The sequence below is a fragment of the Lactuca serriola genome, chromosome 5 (assembly GCF_051521515.1).
Source record: "Lactuca serriola cultivar US96UC23 chromosome 5, Lser_US96UC23_V15, whole genome shotgun sequence".
In the NCBI taxonomy this organism is placed as follows: domain Eukaryota; kingdom Viridiplantae; phylum Streptophyta; class Magnoliopsida; order Asterales; family Asteraceae; genus Lactuca; species Lactuca serriola.
Genome location: NC_136412.1, coordinates 310839994 through 310859941, shown reverse-complemented (window position 1 = coordinate 310859941; position 19948 = coordinate 310839994). Strand labels below are relative to the sequence as shown.

General features: G+C 32.2%; 1 non-coding gene across 1 annotated transcript; it reads left to right on the top strand.

Moving 5' to 3' along the window:
- The first annotated feature begins 17672 nt into the window (after window positions 1-17672).
- On the top strand, window positions 17673-17869 carry LOC145056314 (U2 spliceosomal RNA). Its single transcript, XR_013685796.1, has one exon. It is a non-coding gene; the product is annotated as a U2 spliceosomal RNA (small nuclear RNA).
- The last annotated feature ends 2079 nt before the right edge of the window (window positions 17870-19948 follow it).

Genomic DNA, 19948 nt, shown 5'->3' with positions numbered 1-19948 from the left:
AAAACAATGGTGTTTTTATTATTTCTACGTGCTACCAGTTAATTATTTATTTTATTTTATTCTGGATAAAACACTGTAGATATAAGTAGCTTAAGTTATAAAATTTCATGTTGGCGTAAAATGTGCCACAATTTTTTTTATATAATTTTTGTATTGTGCCAAATAAAAAAGTGTCACTAAATTAAAATGTGTAACTTAAAGAAACATAAATTCTTGAACCACATAAGCTTTTAATGGCACAAAATATGTGCCACAAAAAAACTTTTCTTCAACTATTACAAATAAAAAAATGTCACTAAAAGCTTAAAAAACTGCAGCGTCAAAAGCAAAAAGTGTTACTAAAGGGTTTTAGTAGGAGCGTTTCTAGTGACACTTATTATGTGTGCTTCTGATTATCCGATAAGCTTTTAGTAGCATTTTTTGGGTTTTCAGTGACACTTTTTATGTGCCACTAAAATGACATTTTTTGTAGTGAAATATATTGGACTCTTAGTTTATGTCTCTTTCTCTATGTTTATTATCTTTTTCTTTTTTTATGTCTATAGAAATGGACAGACATAGTTAAGTATAGAATAGAAATATGGTACAAAAGTGTAATAGATATATGGTGGTTAAGTGTATAATAGATATATAGTACAAAAGTAGGTGACAATTTTACTTTATTAATGAAAACATCTATATTTAATTTATTTATATGTTTTAGTAGTATGTAAACACTTAAATCGTATACTATTGGTATAATATAATGCGATTGATATCCGTTATGATATGTTATTTATTTAGGAATCGTACACTCTTAGTATATATACTAGACGAATACCCACGCGTTGCGCATAGTACAACTATATATTTCAAATTTTTACAAATATATGTTTCTTAAATATATTAATGACATTGTTATTAGCTTTTATATAATAAATCTTATAATAAGTTGGTATAAACATTGTTTGTTTCAATTATATGATAATGTAGATATCTTTTAAAATTATATAATCCTAAGTGTCTTAATGACGTTTCCCTGCAGGTTACTTATAAATAAAATTAAATATAATATATGATTTAATGATATTTGAAGTTGTTGTTATGATTAATTAATTTAAAAAAGTTTATTTGCTTAAGATTTTAATTTCTATCATTGTAATTATTTAAAACATCAAACATTGTTTTTGTTTTTAAAGACTACAATATAATTTTTGTATATAATTTTACTTTTAACTATTGTTGTTGTAAGTCATTTAAAATGACGTATTTCGAAACTCTTAATTATTTTAATTTGTTTTCAGAAATTTAACGTTTTTAAAATTTATTTGATGAATGTTGTTAGTTTCTATGATTGTAGTTATTTAAAACAAAAAACATTGTTTTTGTTTTTAAAGAAAATATTATAGTTTTTTATATAATATTACTTTTAACTATTCTTATTATAAGTTATTTATTTGAATATTGTTAATGATTATAAAAACAGTTTCATGTTTTTTTTTGTTAATTTAAGATTACAATTTAGGTTTAACACTATAATTTATAATCTTTAACTATTTATAAAATAGTCTCTCGATTTTTTTTCAAGTTTTACTGAAATTTTGATTTCAGTTAATTGTTTAATATTATATTGAAATTAATAATTTAATTATTTTGCATCAACTCATAAATTATACAAATGTTGTGACTTTGAAATGATAATTGCTCACGTACAACAACATATTTAAACTAATAAGTTAACTATAATATGTTAAAAAGTTAAAGTCATAATTTTATAAATAGAAATATAATATGAGATTTTAATATTGTAGTTTAATTAATCGTTTGAATGACTTCTACCCGTGAGTTACACATGATTAAATTTCAATTATAATATATGGTTTAATGTTATGTATAGTTGTTGTCATTGTTAATTAATTTTTTAAAATTTATTTGCTTAATGTTTTAATTTATATTATTATAATTTTTTAAAAGATCAAACATTGTTTTTTTTATTTTATTTTAAAGGTAACGATATAATCATTTATATAGAGTTATTTTTAACTATTGTTATTGTAAGTTATTTTAAGCTACTTATTTGAAAACTTTTAACGATTATAAAATATCTTTAGGAAATATTTTAGTTAAATTGAGATTAAAATTTAGCTTTTGCATTTATCACTACAATTTATCACTTTTAACTATCTACAAAATATTCTTTGGTTTTTTAAGTGGAACTGAAATTTATATTTCAGTTGATACTGTAATGTTATATTTAAATCAATAATTCAAGTATTTTGTCCAAATTATTAAAAAGTTGTAGCTTTAAACTGATAATAGTTTACATACAACAACATTTTAAATCTAATAAATTAAGTATAATATATTAAAAGTTAAAGACATAACTTTATAAGTAGAAGTAAATATATTAGTTTAAAATTGAAATTTAGTTTATTTATGATTACACTTTAGGTTTGGTATTTATTTAACTGTATTAACCAACTTATAATCATTATTAGAAAGACACTACAATTTATCACATTCAACTATTTACAATCTGTCATTTCCTACTACTAAACATGCGATATATACATCACCGTCAATTCATAAGAGATTTTAAACCTTATCTCAACAAGGGTGAGACGGATGATTTGTTAGGAGATTGGTGGTGTGAAAAATTGTTTACTTGTTGATGAAGCAAGTGATGAGTCCAAGAAAGAACAAATGCGTAACAACCGGCTATTTCGGGTCAACAAAAGTCAAAGCAAATCAAACAAAAGTCAAATATTTAGGACATAAAGTATAATTAATGCCCTACTTTAGGGTTTTTGGTTTTGGGAATCAAAAGCCATGGGATTTCGGTTGTTTTGGATCGAAATCTCATACCTAGACCGAACTCTCTTCAAGGTCGAAATCATACCATGGCCGAAATCATCACATGCTAGGACCGAAAACACCTAAGACCGAAATCATGCTTGATCCAAATCATGCATAGGACCAAAATCACATGTGATTTTGGTGGGCTAAGGGTGAATTCGGTGGTGATTAAGCCGAAAACACCAATTGGATAAGATGATGCTTTTCCTAGTATGATAATCCACATACCAATGCAAATATCACATCACCCTCACCCCCCCCCCCCCACACACACACACACACATATATATATATATATATATATATATATATAAGCCCGAAATCTTCATGCATAAGTTTCATTACATCTTCAAACTCTCCCATTCTCTCTCAAGATCATACGAACATCTTTAAAACTTCATACAGTTTCCCATAAACACTTCCAAACTTTCCCAGGAAAACTAGTTCTTCACTTGATACTTGAGAATTATTGTAAGTACCCTTGTTTAATCTAGTGTTTTTATAACACTTTCATGTTGTTTAACTAATCTACACACAATATCGTGTGTGAAGTACTTATAGGACACGAACACCTTCACGTATTCTAACTCGAAGAACATTCCTGTCATTTCATTATCCAGCCAAGAACACACTCGAGGTGAGTTCATACCCTTACATTTTTCAAGATTTTTTTTTATGTTTTAAGGGGGAATACAAGTAAAACACAAGAAAACTTGTGTTGATTTATGAATCGTTATATATGCTTTCTTATATTTTATGTGAAAATGCTAAAATACATTAAATATCTTTATCTCCAAATTCAGGAACATATAACTACTGATAACACTTCCACATTACAAAATGGTTTTTTCATTATAAACTATAATAGGTATAGTTTATGGGACATACACTCTATTTTACCATTTCGGGATACAATACAAAAATAATTATTTAAAGGCATAATTATTTTACACCATGTAACTACTATGGAAGGATAATAATTCCACATTACAAAATGGCTTTTTCATTATACTACACGTAAACCGTCAATATGGCTTTGTGAGACATACCTTCACCGTACTTACCAAAGTACATACTAAAGTTCTTGTATTATAACTAGAATCTCACGTAAGAGAGCGTGACACTTTTGTATAGATCTATACGGGACTGACAATCCCGCACCTAAACTGTTAGCTACAATTAGACCAACAGGTCTGGGGTGACAAATGTCGTACCATTCCAATGTTTGAAGAACGTCGTACATGCCAACTAGGTCATTAGCATGGTTATAATAACTCACAAGGGGTGTTAACAATACGTTTGGTTTACGAATACATACATACCTTCAAATGGTTTTATTTAGATAAAACTACATTACACTATTTTCCAGTACAATACAGTTTACATTTATGGAAACATGCATTCAAATGTTTTTATAAAGATATAAAACTACATTATACTACTTCAAAGTATAACAATACTTATACCTTTTCAGTCTTAAGGTTCCTAAGACTACAATTCACTTTAAAAAGAAAATATTGGATTTTCTGGAAGAACACACTATCATTTTCAAGGAACAATGGCATATCTTTCGCATACAAAATGCTTATGAACTCACCAACTTAAATGTTGACACATTTTCAAACCACTTGTATTCTCAGGGAATCAGTAGACAAGTACCCACACAGGTTTTGTGAAGATGGAGCATAACAGTGTCACATATTATATTTTTGTCGTATGTTTTTGGAGTCAAACAAACAATGATTCGAACTCAATGTAAATATCAAATTATCAATATGATGATTGTAATACTTTCATCTCTATCATTCAATTGTTATGATATTATACATGAAAGTCATCCACCCCTGGACGTTTCCACCGTTTTACTCGGTTTGGGGTGTGACAAAATGTCAATTGTTTTGAGATCTGCTAAGGAGCTACAAACGAACACCTAGACGTTTCCACCGTTTTACTCGGTTTGGGCATGTTCATGTACCAGACACTACATCACAAAGACTTAAGAATGGAATCTATTATGTATTGTCACATAATAATCTTGATTTTAGATCAATTTGTAGCCAATGGTATGATGGTGCAAATAATATGTGAGATCGGTTCAAGGGTTTGCAAACATTTATTTCAAATAATAGTCCATATGCCTATTATATTCATTGTTTTGATCATCGATTACAATTAGCATTAATGGTCCTTTCACAACGAGTTGTCGCAGTGCATAAGTTTTTTACTAAATTATATTTTGTTATTAATGTTGTTAGTGCTTCCTCAAAGTGTAGTGACCAACTAAGAGATGCGCAAGTCGATCAAATTGCATATTTGATTTCTATTGATGAGTTGGAGACAGGTACATGTCTCACCCAAATTGGTACATTACAACGAGTTGGAGATACCAAATGGAGTTTTCACCCAAAACTAGTTTCGAGCTTAATCAAGATGTTTAGTCCTGTTTGCGAGGTTTTACTTAAAATTATTGAGGTGGACATTGGTTTGATCAAAGCGGATGCAAATTTAGTATATGAGACTATTACTACAGTTGACTTCATTTTTGTTTTGCATCCCAAGTAATAAATAATGGAGGTCACTGATTTACTTTGTCAAGCTTTACAAAGAAAATCTCAAGATAATTCTAATGCATTGAATCTAGTTGCACCCACCAAATAACTATTGCAAAAGATGAAAGATGGAATGGTTTACTCTCTCTTTCTCTCTTTCTCTCTTTCTCTAAGTCATTTTGTCAGGATTGCGAGATTGATATCCCAAATTTATCTTCTGCCTACTTTAGTAGAGGGGCTCGAGCTCGTAATGACTAATGAGCATAGTTGGTTTACACTTGAACATCATCACCGAGTGGATATTTTTATGAAGCCATTAATTGTCTATTAGTGGAATTAAATCACCGGTTTAATGACAAATCAATGGAGTTGCTTCAACATTGAACAAATTTAACCCTAATATCTTACTGTAACTTTCCGAAGTGGTGATGTATGTCAACTAGTAGAGAAGTTTTATCCTAAAGATTTCAGTGAACAAGTGAAATTACTTTTGAAGATGCAACTTCAACATTATGAAATTGATGTTGTTAAACACGCACATTATAAATAATTGACATCTATTTCTAAATTATATCAATGGTTGATAAAGACTGGAAGAGTAGCCAATTTTCATCTTATTTATCGAGTGGCTATGCTCATGCTTACTCTTCCGGTTTCCACCGGTAAAACAGAAAGCTCATTTTTAGCCATGAAACTTATTAAAACAAGGTTATAAAATAAAATGGAAGATGAGTTTTTGAATGACGCACTCGTTTTGCACTTTGAAAGTGAACTTGCTGAAAAGATTAGCCTAGAAACCATTGTACCAGACTTTAAAAATGCAAAAGATCAACGAGTTCTACTTCGAAATGAAATGTAACAACATTTGCTATTAGTTTTATAGTTTCGAAATTTGATCATAACATAATTTTAAACCAATTTTTTTTGTCTATATGGTTTTGTTTTGAAGTTTTAATTTTGGACCCCCTAGCCATAGTCCTTGTGTTCCGCCCCTGTTACTGATGGGTTTTGGTCATAAGACATCCTATGTGCTCATACAAACCCTAATGCTTGGATCTAGGTTTCTCTATTGTACATGCTTTGAATCCAAGACTATAAACCCTAATTCTAGCATACAAGTAATCATATTAGATATTAGAATAGGTTTATAATGTTACCTTGATTGTTATGTAGCAATAACAATCCCAATCTCCTTGTATTGACTTTGGAAGGCTTAGAGTCACAAGTGTCACTCCTCTAATGGTTCACAAACACCATAATCAAGAGGCTGAAGAGGAGAGAGGTTAGAGGCTGCCCAAAAACGTGTGAAACCCTAGCAAGAAGCTTAGCCACGTTTTTGGTCCTTAAGGGATCTATATATAGTGAGGCAATTAGGGTTATCTAACATGGAAACCCCAATTTAGTTGCTTAAGCCCTAAACAACCCATGGAGCCCTTTCCATAAGGCCTTGGACGATTTCATATGGGCTTCCCCCATAGAATTCGTCCACCTTATGATATAAGGCAATCCATGGCCCAAATTGCAATTATCTTATAATTACAATTCCAGTCCCTTAAGTTTAATTAATATCTTTTAGTCACAAAACTAATTACTAATTAATTATTGACTAATATTAATTAAACAATATGATTTCTCCTTTAATATATTACTCCCATAATATATTAATAAATCATATTTAATCCTTTCTCTCCATAATTCATCCTATCAAGTTGCTTTGGTGAAGGCAACCCAAAAGGACCATGCACCATCGGGTCAAGTACATACCAAAATAGTTATGGACTTAGACACTAATCCAACAGTCTCCCACTTGGATAAGTCTAATAACTATTCTGCGTATGACTTCAGATCCTGATCTGCAATCGTAGCTTTCCAAAGCCGCTGTCAACTCTGATCCTATCAGATACGCGTGTCCTTAGATAAGGGATCATATATTCCTCCATTCTAGATATCGTATGAGATATGATTTCAAATCATTCTCTTTGTACTATATGTCGATTCCGATTTATGACGACTGACTAATTGAACAAATCAAATTAGCCCTAGCCCGGCCGAGCATTATGTTTGTCATCACTAAATCATCGAGGAGCCCAAAGATATCGATTTTATCCTACTTTAAATAAAAGGAATGGATAAACTTTGATACAATGCTTGCTTTCACTTACTCACCGAATCACACACAACAATATGTTTTATAACACCAAGTTACTAGTGCATTTACATATTATCAATGTGCAACCGATTTGCAAGATACAACTCACACATTTCGGTTTCAAGAATATAAGATGTTATCGTCTCACCAATCACTCGTGATACAATTCATGGAGTGATCCAAGTGAGCGTGGGTTTAATCCAATGCTAAAATCATATTCATAAGCACTCATGAATGTTGCAGCAAACATTTGCTTATGTCTAGTACTCTTTTAGACAATCCACACACCAATTCACGATAGTCTTCATTCATATCTACTTCCAACATATGAACGACTGTGGCCCGTTCGAATAATTCGATTATTCTTAATAAACTCAATTATTCTGGAAGTTAAAACATGCAAATTGAAACACAAGAATAATACTAATCCCATATGGCCTCAAACCTTTGAGTATAAATAAAACTCCTTTTATTTATCACCATATCGATTACTCATTATTTGTCGTTTCGGGTAATCAACTTCTTACTTGAATTATTACACTTGTCCCATGCTCTTAGCATGCACACAATGTTTACCTATGGTTCTTACTTTTGTGAAATAGATCAAATTGAACACATTTCCAATCATTCTCATTTCACAACTCCTAATCCTTTTCCATAAGTTTAAGAATATCAAATTCTTGCCACTTATAGAATATGTTAGATTATAACATTTTATGCAATGATCCTTTTGCAATGTCACAACACCAAAATCACAAAGACTATTGCCAATGATATTACAAAATCTTCTATCGGAGATTGTTACAAGACAATTCCTTAGATATGATGTCTCTCACTCAAAGTACATTCCTTTGAACATCCTTTTGCATAAAAGTTTCTAATCTAGACATAGATTTCAATATTCAATTCCCAATATGGATACGCTTCCATATTTTCCATATGACAACTCATTCTTAATAGAATCTTATCTATTCGTAATGATGTCGATATGGTCCATCCAATATGGAAACATTTCCATAATTTCCATATGACAACTTATTCTTAATAGAATCTTTTCTATTCATAATAATGTCGATATGGTCCATCCAATACCATGCTTCCAACTACTCACAAGCGACCAATCTTCGTCGAACTTTGGATTGTCCTTTGATAGTTGTTTAATTATTTTAGTCAAAACCGATTCTAGTCCCTTTTCCCTCTAAATGCGCTAGACATTTGGAAAATTTTAGAATGGTCAAACATTAAAGCATTTGCAATCGATCATATACCCGAAGCGTATGGGACACGACGCATAATGTTTTATTTGCTATGTTATCAAAATTCGAATTGTGAAGAGGAATGTCGTAATCATAATCGAAATCTTAAGAACACACTATGTACCCTTAACTAAATTTATTAACATTTCTTAACCTAATCCTTTAGATTCGAAATGAAGCATAATATTCTCTCCCTTAATTATAGCAAAACAACCTTACAACCCTTACGACTTTGCATGGTATAACTCTTGTTTTCTATAATTAATATTGCCAACTTGCAATACGTGCCTTAATAATCATACAATCATAACTTTTATGCTCCCACTATCATGATGATTATTATAAGCATAACACTTATGCTCCCACTAGCTTCGACATGTATTCATAAACATCTTAACTTTCAGAAAAACAATGCTTATTGAATTTCTTAAGTTCATGTTTCTAATACTTAGTGTTTTGATAATCTTTTGTCACAGCTTCTTGAACTTATACACCTTTGCCTTAGACAGTTCATATGTGTGTGTAAACAATTGCCAAACCTCACAATTCAAATTATGGAAAGGGATACCGTAACCATAATCGAATTCGAGAATGCAATTTTACGATCATTATCTTCTTAAAATCTTTCTTAGTGAAAGCATTTCCTCACAATCATTTTCATGAAGGAGGAAATCTTATGACACTTAGATTTAACGGTGTATTTGTTCCTATCCATGTGAATTTGTCGAAACCAAAGTTCACGACAAATTCAACCTCATATGGATCGAACTTTCTTAATCTCGATTTCTTGCCTTATGGTAGCACAACTGCCCACCACGTCTTCCAAGTAGTTAAGCAGCTCACCTTTTCCTATCAATGTACCTTTCATTGATTAAGGTCCTTGCCTTTTATGCATTCAAATGAGAACTTATAGGACTCACATGCATAATTAACTCGATTGGAACGACACAGAAACAAAATAATGTCAACACGATAGGTTGTAAACCTCAACTCGTGTGCTAGTGATGATCGATAAGGTTTATTTGATTTGTTCTTGAAACCTTTCAAGACCTTTAAGACTCCCACTTGCTCCTTGACATATAAGATTCTCTTGTCAAAACATTTCTTGACAAACAAATATTCAAGAGTTAGTGTAGCTTTTATCAAAACTCTTCATAAATTGGTCCTAGTTGATCTTTGTCTTATCCAAGACATCACAACTTTCCACATTTGATGAATGTTATAAACCTTCTTAATACTTTTCACTCATTGTCACAATCTTAACTTTAAGACTTGTTTTCGGAACGAAGTATGATTGACTTCTTGATTTAACCATTTCTTCAATTCTTGATTCCTCTTCTTATACATACAATTGTACTAAGACTCACTTAGAGGATCAATTGAGATATGGTTCTTAATCATTAAGACCTATCATAAAGCATAAAAGGTACTCTCCCATCTTCTTAGAATGGAGAAACTTTTATCTTTCTGCCTACTTGATTCTTCTTATTCGTTCTGCTATTGGTCTAAACCTTTTTAATCAATTCCGAATTACACTTAATCTTATAAGTATAATCGTATTTACTAAACCTTTAGTAAATCATGACGAATATCTTTGTTACTCTTATGGTGAACTTGATCAACACACAACTTTGTGTGCTCGATCTCCTAGTCCTTTACTTGACATTTTGTCAATGAATTAGTCTAATTTCCAAATATGAAATTTCTCATTCATCGTGCAACCATGTTGCATGATTCCAAGTTTTTGTCCAATTGAAACTTGGGCGATGAGAAACTCTCCCTATTTGGTAAATTCTCGACTTTCCATAAGTAACATAAATAAGAACCAAATCCATTATTGCTAATAATAGAAACATTCAAACATCAATTTTTTATATACGCCATTGCAGGGATAAATAAATAATATAAAATCAAAATTTATTTTATTGCGGAAAAATTTTGTCCTTACAATGCAATTCATTGAAAAACTATGCTAATACATCTTTCTTAGCAATCTAATTCTAACTCTAAGTAGTAGCTCAAAAATCTAATCTTCAAGAAATGCGATCGAAATCCATTCCTTCACGGTTAGATTCTGCTCACTTCTTCCCTTAAGCTTCCTTTCTTTTCTTCGATCCTACAAAACATCAATTGTAATCTTATTACATTATGTATTAAGAATATAGAATAAAAGCTTAAAAGAGTTAGTCAATGGATTTTACCTATGTTAGAGCCATACGTTTTGACTCTCCCATCTCTTAGATCTCTTAGGTAAATGGGGCAGCTTCGTCTCCAAATGCCCTTTCTCTTGGCAATAAAAGCAAATTCACTCTTTTGGAACATGACATGGAACTACTTTAGACATTGCCTTTCTCTTATGATCAAACTTTTCGATCATAACATGTCTTTCATTGCCATTGTCTATATCCATAGAGGTCTTGAAGGCAGAATCACCAATCAACTTTGCTTTTTCCATTGCGCCAAACCATTGTTGATTCAGCAACAATAAGCATATAGTTGAGATCTATAAGGGTCACGTCGCGGTTCATCATATAGTACTCTCTTACGAACTCACTATATGAGTTAGGAAGTGACTGAAGAGCCCAATCAACAGCCCTTTCCTTACAGACAACGGATCCCAACATTCTTAACCTATCAATGTGTGACTTCATCCCTAGGATGTGTGCACACACCGACTTTCCTTCTTTATGTTTACTTGCCAAAAGGGCTTGAGTGATCTTGAACTTTTCAAGCCTTTGAACTTGTGGGTTAGGGAGAATAATTTGAGGAGGAGGAGGAAGTGAAGTATGATCTCTTGTTCCTCGATCGAATCGTGGAATATCATCTTCATGTGGAATGCTTGTTCCACGTGATTTGGGAAAACCATAGTTGTCGAACTTTGACATCTACAATACGGGAGAAAACGAATTCAAGTTAGTTGATTGATTGAGTCCTTAGTAAATCACCCAAATGAGATACTAAGGCTAGGACCTAACACAATATTCTACAACCCGGGAGAGGGATGCCGTAACCCAAATTGCAGAACATTTGAAGGTAAGTGAATAACGATTCACTAATTTCCACCATGAAAAACGAAAAAGAAATTTAAGTTTTAAATCTATGAAAACTCCTAGATCCTTTGAGATTCATTGAACTTTCAATGGCATGTTTAAATCTCGATATGCCCCTCTTGTTTGTGACTGGGATGCCGAGTATCACAAAGCGGGTGTGAATAACCATGCAAACTTACATGGTGCCCTCACATGTTACAGTCACCTATTCGATGTGCCGGCAAACCACACACGCTCCACCGAACTATGACAAACATGAGTCACCCTTTGCTACCTTTGCTTAGAACCATTTAGTGTGCCGGTAAACCACACACGCTCCACTAACGTCTTTGCAAGGGCACAAAGTGTAATTTCATGGGACTGCATCAATTCACTTTTGCCTAAGTAACTAAGATTGGGAATTTTATGAAAACATTTAGTTACTTTAATAATTCATTATACTTATAATGGAAGGTTTCGTCCTATCCTACCCGTTCGGCTAACGACCCTCCACTAGTCAAGAGTGCGGTGGGTAAGAGTGGATACCCATTCAATCGCCATTTTATAGGCAATTTCCTTAAACACCCCTTATAAACCAACTTCGTGAATGAGGCCTACTAACGGTAAGACTGACTTTTACTCATACATATATATAATGTTAGACTTTTAATGTTATATATAGTATAAGGTGTATTTTATACTTTTAAAATATTAGGTGGTCAAATTTAACAATTATACCTTTAATTCAATTAAATTGTAAACCAAAACTTTTATGGATTTATTAAACCTCTTTTAATTATACACCTTAATTAATTAATAAAACCATAAGGGTGTGATTTGAACTTTTTCAAAACAATACTAGAGTTTCAGAATTTAACATTCCTAATTAAACTTTTAATCAACTTTTAAATTCCAAAACTTGAGGGCAAGTTTTGAAACATTTCAAATCATTAGGGTTTAGAATTTAAATATACATCAAAATTAAACCATTTAATCAAAATTTAAATTCCAAAACTTGAGGGCAAGTTTTGAAACCTTTTTCAAAACATTAGGGTTTTAACTATTTAAATTTCAAAACAACAAAACTTTTGGGTTCAAATTTAAACTATAAAACCTAAGGGGAAAATATGAAACTTTTCATAACAACAAGGATCAAATAACAAATAATCTAAATTAACAATTAATCACATAATTATCCATATTTGATTTATTTAATGATTTCTTGCAAAACAATTTATCAATTTAATCAAAATAATTCAAACAATTATCACATAAGGAAACAATTATCTTATTAATTGATAAATATCTTCAATTAGATCAAAAATATAGTCAAATATATCATATAATCAGATTAATGTTGATCTAACATGATAAGGTAACTATCCATAAGCAAAAACAGCAAGAAATCGCGAAATTATCCCCATCTGACAAGTTGACTCGTCGAGTCAGGCTTGGCCTCGTCGAGTCTGCATGGACTCGGCGAGTCCAGCCTCCATAAACCCAAAAAATGAATTTTCCAGTTATACAATGCATCAATACAATTGAAACCAAGCTAGGCTCTGATACCACTGATGGGTTTTGGTCATAAGACATCCTATGTGCTCATACAAACCCTAATGCTTGGATCTAGGTTTCTCTATTGTACATGCTTTGAATCCAAGACTATAAACCCTAATTCTAGCATACAAGTAATCATATTAGATATTAGAATAGGTTTATAATGTTACCTTGATTGTTATGTAGCAATAACAATCCCAATCTCCTTGTATTAACTTTGGAAGGCTTATAGTCACAAGTGTCACTCCTCTAATGGTTCACAAACACCATAAGCAAGAGGATGAAGAGGAGAGAGGTTAGAGGCTGCCCAAAAACGTGTGAAACCCTAGCAAGAAGCTTAGCCACGTTTTTGGTCCTTAAGGGATCTATATATAGTGAGGCAAATAGGGTTATCTAACATGGAACCCCCAATTTAGTTGCTTAAGCCCTAAGCAACCCATGGAGCCCTTTCCATAAGGCCTTGGACGATTTCATATGGGCTTCCCCCATAGAATTCGTCCACCTTATGATATAAGGCAATCCATGGCCCAAATTGCAATTATCTTATAATTACAATTCCAGTCCCTTAAGTTTAATTAATATCTTTTAGTCACAAAACTAATTACTAATTAATTATTGACTAATATTAATTAAACAATATGATTTCTCCTTTAATATATTATTCCCATAATATATTAATAAATCATATTTAATCCTTTCTCTCCATAATTCATCCTATCAAGTTGCTTTGATGAAGGCAACCCAAAAGGACCATGCACCATCGGGTCAAGTACATACCAAAATAGTTATGGACTTAGACACTAATCCAACAGTTACATCTATCACATGAAGACAACATAGTCTAACCATGAACTTGAAATAGTACTAAACGATAAATCAAATGTAAAAAAACTACCCTTTTGAATCACAAAGCATAACGCCAGTAAGTTGTTATACAACTTCTAAATAATAAAGTTTTCAAAATAATAATATAATACAAAGGGGATAGAGTGTTGTTTGTACGCTGATGATTTCTTCCACTGTACAAAAGCCTCACAACCTTCTTTCTTTTTTCTTTTCTTTAGCCCTTGCCAAAGTCGGCTCCATACTCAACTATTGGTATAAAACGAAATCCATAACAAGCTCTTGTATGCTGCAATACCAAATTCATTATAAAGAAAAATACAAAAAAACACAACCTACTTTCATCACTATATGAAAAAAAAATACAAAAAAGCACAATTATTCTACATGACACACTAGTAGTTGCTTTTAAGTAAATTTTAGTATTTTGATATTTGAAACATAAGCATTGTTCTTTAAAGTTATGATATGATATACCTGGTATGATAATTTTCTTTCAAATTACTATTGTTCTATATTAACACGTTTTAATCTATAAACAACTAAGTTATTCTAAATGCCCATAGTCAGTCATGTTATAGGAATAATGTGAACCGAGATTAGTGTGAATGTTGGCATATATTCATTGTTGATGAAAATGTATCTTGATGAGAGCACAAATTCATGTGCATTCATTGTTAGTGAATATTGGATTGACCTAACCTTCTACATGGATTGATGCACTTGGTGAATCTCCAAAATGATCGTGTCTATTTCTCTACGTGAGATAAATGTTGGCTTTAGAATGAGTGGATCATTGTATTTTGATGTAGTCGAACGTTGCTCTAGTTAAGACAATAAAAAGGCTATTACCAGACATAGTTTTAACCATATGATAAACGCATATAGTCAAGATGAGATTTGTTTTCTACCAGTTGGAAATGTGATATCACCAAACACTTAAATGAATAAAAAAGACAACATTAACAACTTGGCCAACTTAGTCTGACGATATCATTCGAGTTCTAGATCGAGAAACCTATTATTGAATTAATATATAAATGACCATACCTATACAACATTGACAAGGTGGTTAATTTAGTTTGATGATCTCATGCCAGTTACATCAAGAAACCTACTACTCAACTAATATGATAATAATTAGATGGAAACCTACTACTCAACTAATATGATAATAATTAGATGCATGTCTCAAGTGCAACTCATATCATAACAAAGGGACAAACGACTAGTCATAAAAAATTACAAGTTAACGTGAACTTTGTAGAAAAAATGTCTAGATGTAAGTGTTTATATACTTAGTTGATATAGTCGGGGGTAATGGAGTGTTTTTAGATTGTTTATATAGTTAGTTGGTTTTGTTTCGTGCACGAGTGAGAGTCTATTGGATTTATGGGGAAGATGCGAAACTAGAAATTAAGATAAGTGAAAAATCCGATAATTCAAATTATAAGAACCACAATAGAGTAAGAACACACACCAAGAAGAACATGTTCGGAAATTTTGATATGTAAAATTACAGGATGCTAACCTTGCAATTTCGATTTTGATGAGTACAGCGAAACTGAATAGAAATTAGTATCAATAATCGATTAAAGCCTATTACCTTATAAATGAACGATACACTGCTGATTTGCAAACGTATTTTGTTTGTAATTTCGATGTTGTGGTGGCTGATTTCCTACAAGTTGTTTAAAATTGATAGACATTACGCTATCAAACGCACCGTAGGGATCAATTTGTGAAGATGATGAAGATTACCAAAATCAAATCCCTTAACATCACCAACATATGGTGAAAGAGTAACACAGACTATTGGATAAATTTGATGGGTATCATGAGATACCCCTGACTACTAGCCATATTCGCCCTTGATGAGAAGGTTGGCTGGTTGTTGAATACTATCATCCTTATTCAATCAATGGCTTTTTTGCTGTCTCAGTGGAACTTTTATCTCAATACTAACGTTGCCCGTTGGCATTGTTGATAATAATAGTTCAAGTTTCATTAACATTTAGTTAGGAAAGTCATATGTTGGTACTGTACTCATGATATAGTTTGTACATTTGGTGATTCTCTGCTCCCTTATAAAATGTTTTGTTAAAAATGATTTTATTGTGTATTGTGTTTATTTTTCTTACATGACAATTTACTTCGACCGTCTCATTTATAGTTCATATTCAATTAGAATTTTAGTTGAAGGAGGTTGTTATAAAAGTCAATGTTTGGTTTTTTACAACCATGCTAGTTCTAATATATAGATTTTCATAATTGTGTTTTGTTAAGGAAGGAGTTACATTGTCTTTATGTTTTAGACATATTCCAAATACAAGATTGAAGAGGATGTTAAAATAAATAATAATCCCAATCTTGTATTTGGGAGGAAAAGTGAAAAGTTACTTAGAATTGCGGTGTTAGTGCTTTGTACGGACAAAATAATGGTTGGTTTGTCATGAAAAGCTAAAGGATTGGGTTTGGAAGATGGAATAGCGGACAAGGACTAAATGTGATATAAAGCTAAAGTGGAAGGGCTTGGAGGTAAACTGCAGTTGCTATATAATGAAGAGTTATTCGATGGTTTGCTGATTTTTACTTCTTCATTTGGTCTAAATATTTATGAGAGAAACCGATCGTCTCCTTCAAAACACCAACCCTAACTGAATATTCATTTCAGATTAGTTGTTTTCTAATTTCGTTCATTAATCAATTTCTATTTCTTTAGCTTTTATACGTGATGTGTAGCAAGTAAAAATAGCTTGAATATGTGAGAGTGAAAGTCAGTTTTTTTTTTTTTTTTTTTTTTTTTTTTTTAAGTGATTTGTATAGTGTTAGAGTGAGGTTTTATTTTGTAAAAATATGAACGGGTTCTTACATTAATAAATAAACTTCTCCTGAGAATCATATGGTGTTTTAGAACAATGAAAAAGTAGGACTCACACGTTATGTGTTGGTTCCTAGGCAAGCCTCTTTCTTTTTCTTCTTCTAGAAACCGTTTTTGATCGGTTTAGGGTTTGTTTGAAGGTTCTTTTGTTTCAACTTGTCTCTCTTCTATTATCTTTGGTTCTTTTGGTCACAAAGCAATGTTTAATCATATACGAAATAGTAAACCTCCAGACATGGTCTCTCTCTCTCTCATTCTCTATATCTGTTGTGTGTTAAAAGACCCACCCATTATGGATATGATAGTGTGAAAATTGGATATGTTGGTTCTCTGAATTTGTTCTAGTGAAGAAAAATAAGAAAAGTAATGCTATGATCGATAAACACATATATGCACTCAAACTTTTATTTGAATATCGAAAGTAAACAAGTAATAGAATGATGAAGTTGTTTGTTATGAATAAACTATAAAGGCAGTGAAAGCGTTTGCACTTTGCATCCCACATCGGAAGGGTGAAGGAAGCAGCAAAGAGAAAGCTGTGTATAAAAGGAGAAGCCAAGGAGCGGAATAAGCATACCTTTCTCGGCCTTTTGGCTAAGATCAAGTGTAGTATCTGTTCTTATCAGTTTAATATCTGATATGTGGGCCATCGGCCCACTCGATATTAATCTTATTTTTTATGGGGGAAGGCCCATTACAGTAGCTTGCTGCTGGGGTTCTTCACGAGTCGCCTTGGTCTTACACTACTGCCAAGGCCTGGCTCACCCCTCCAATACTTAGTTTAATAATTTTCATTTCTTTCAGTTATTAATTTTCATGTTTTGCTAGTGAAAAAATTCATGGGTCGTATAAGCAAGCGTTATGGGACAGATCCAAGAGCTTAACAACACCAAATCACAAAATCCAACCCACTTGGGTTACATGCAAGCGTTACACAGCTCAATGATGAAAAGAGACTACAGGATATAGATTTATAAAGTCTTTTTGGCATCGTTTAGTCACTATTTTTCTTAATTAACAATTCCACCAACATATTCAACTTATGGTGATCTAAAACGACACGATTTACAGCATCAAAAGAGTTTGCTGGTTCAACGTAATGATGAGATGATTTCTTCTTAATCCAACTTTTTATGAATTTCTGGTGGGGATTGCAGTGGGAAAGATGATTCGTGTGATGAAGAGATGATGATGCAACCATGGACACCCAATGTTAATTCTACAAGTAGTTAGTAGTTGTTTCACAACATCTATGTATTTGATATGCATTCGTTGATGTCGCCTGATCCAGTATTGTTATCAACATTCTAGATCAATCCCCGATATTCAACAACATCAACTAAGGAACTACACCTAAGTGTTCATTTGAAGTGAATGGATCATCATACAAGCACGTGTATTTTCTTGCTGCTAGATTTATCGTGACATGTGTAAATGATGAAAGTTTAAGGCAACTCAATAAGGAACTAGGAAGTAGATGGAATGTGCCTTTGGTGTCCTTGTTGGGTTTAATTCTAACTTTAGTCAAAAGTGGGTAAATGGATCATGGTTTTAGTTATTTTCAGCATATTAATTATATTTATTGTGGTCAATTGTTTGTTTTGCTATTACCTAGTCCTTAGGAAATATAGAGTGTTAATGATTTAGTTTTGCTTATGATTCTTGTTGCTTGCATCTTGTTTCTTGCTATCTAACATACATAAAAAAGTTATGCTGCTTCTCTCCTCTGATCACCAAACTTGATCAGGCTTGCTTAATCTGATTACATATGGTTGCAATCAGTCGTTTCTTTCTTGCTACGAACCAGGTACGAGCTTGGTGCTCTGATACCAAGTGTAGAGTATAAAGCCTAACTTACAGCCTCTTTGTTTACTAAGACAAAAGAAGAATAAAATAAGAAGTGAAAAGGAGGGGGTACGTACTCAATCTCGTGCACCTGGAAACTAACATTAAAATATTGCTCCACCAAAAGACTCCTAAAAACTAGGTACTACCTAATGACCACCTCTACCCACATGCACATCCTCAACGTACAAACCATGAAACTTGGTCAAACTAAAAGACTAATTCCAACTAATAATCTATCTACTAAAACATAATAAATAAATCATAAATCTTTATTACTTTCAATTTTCCAGCCGTCAAGATTAACCCAACATAGCACTCTACAAAGAGATTTAGTTGAAGAGAGAACTAATTACTCATTACATGTTACATTCATCACATGAAAACAACAGTCTAACCATGAACTTGTAACAACACTCTATGAAAAGTCAAATGTAAAAAATCCCCTTAATCACAAAGCATAACGCAAGTAAGCTGTTATACAACTTGTAAATAATAAAATTTTTAAATAATATAATACAAGGGGATGGGGTAAGGTGTTGTTATTTATACAAGAAGATCACAACGTTTTCTTCCACTGTACAAAAGCCTCACAACTTTCTTGCCTTTTTCTTTTCTTGAGCCCTTGCCAAAGTCGGCTCTATACTCAGCTATCGGTATAAACACAAGATCCATAGCCGCCTCTTGTATGCTGCATATGTGAGAGTGAGTTCTGTTTAGTGATTTGTATAGGGTTAGAGTGAGGTTTTATTTTGTTAAAGTCAGAGCTGGTTCTCACATTAATAAATAAATTGTTATTGATAATCGTTTGGTGTTTTAGAACAATGGAGATGTAGGAATCACACGGTATGTGTTGGTTCCTAGGCAATCCTCTTTCTATCTCTTCTTCTTGAACCGTCTTTGATCCGTTTAAGGTTTATGACTTCCTATCTCTTCTTTTTATCCTGGTTCTGTTGGTCACAAACCAGTGTTTAATCATATACAAAATAGTAACCCCCCCCTCT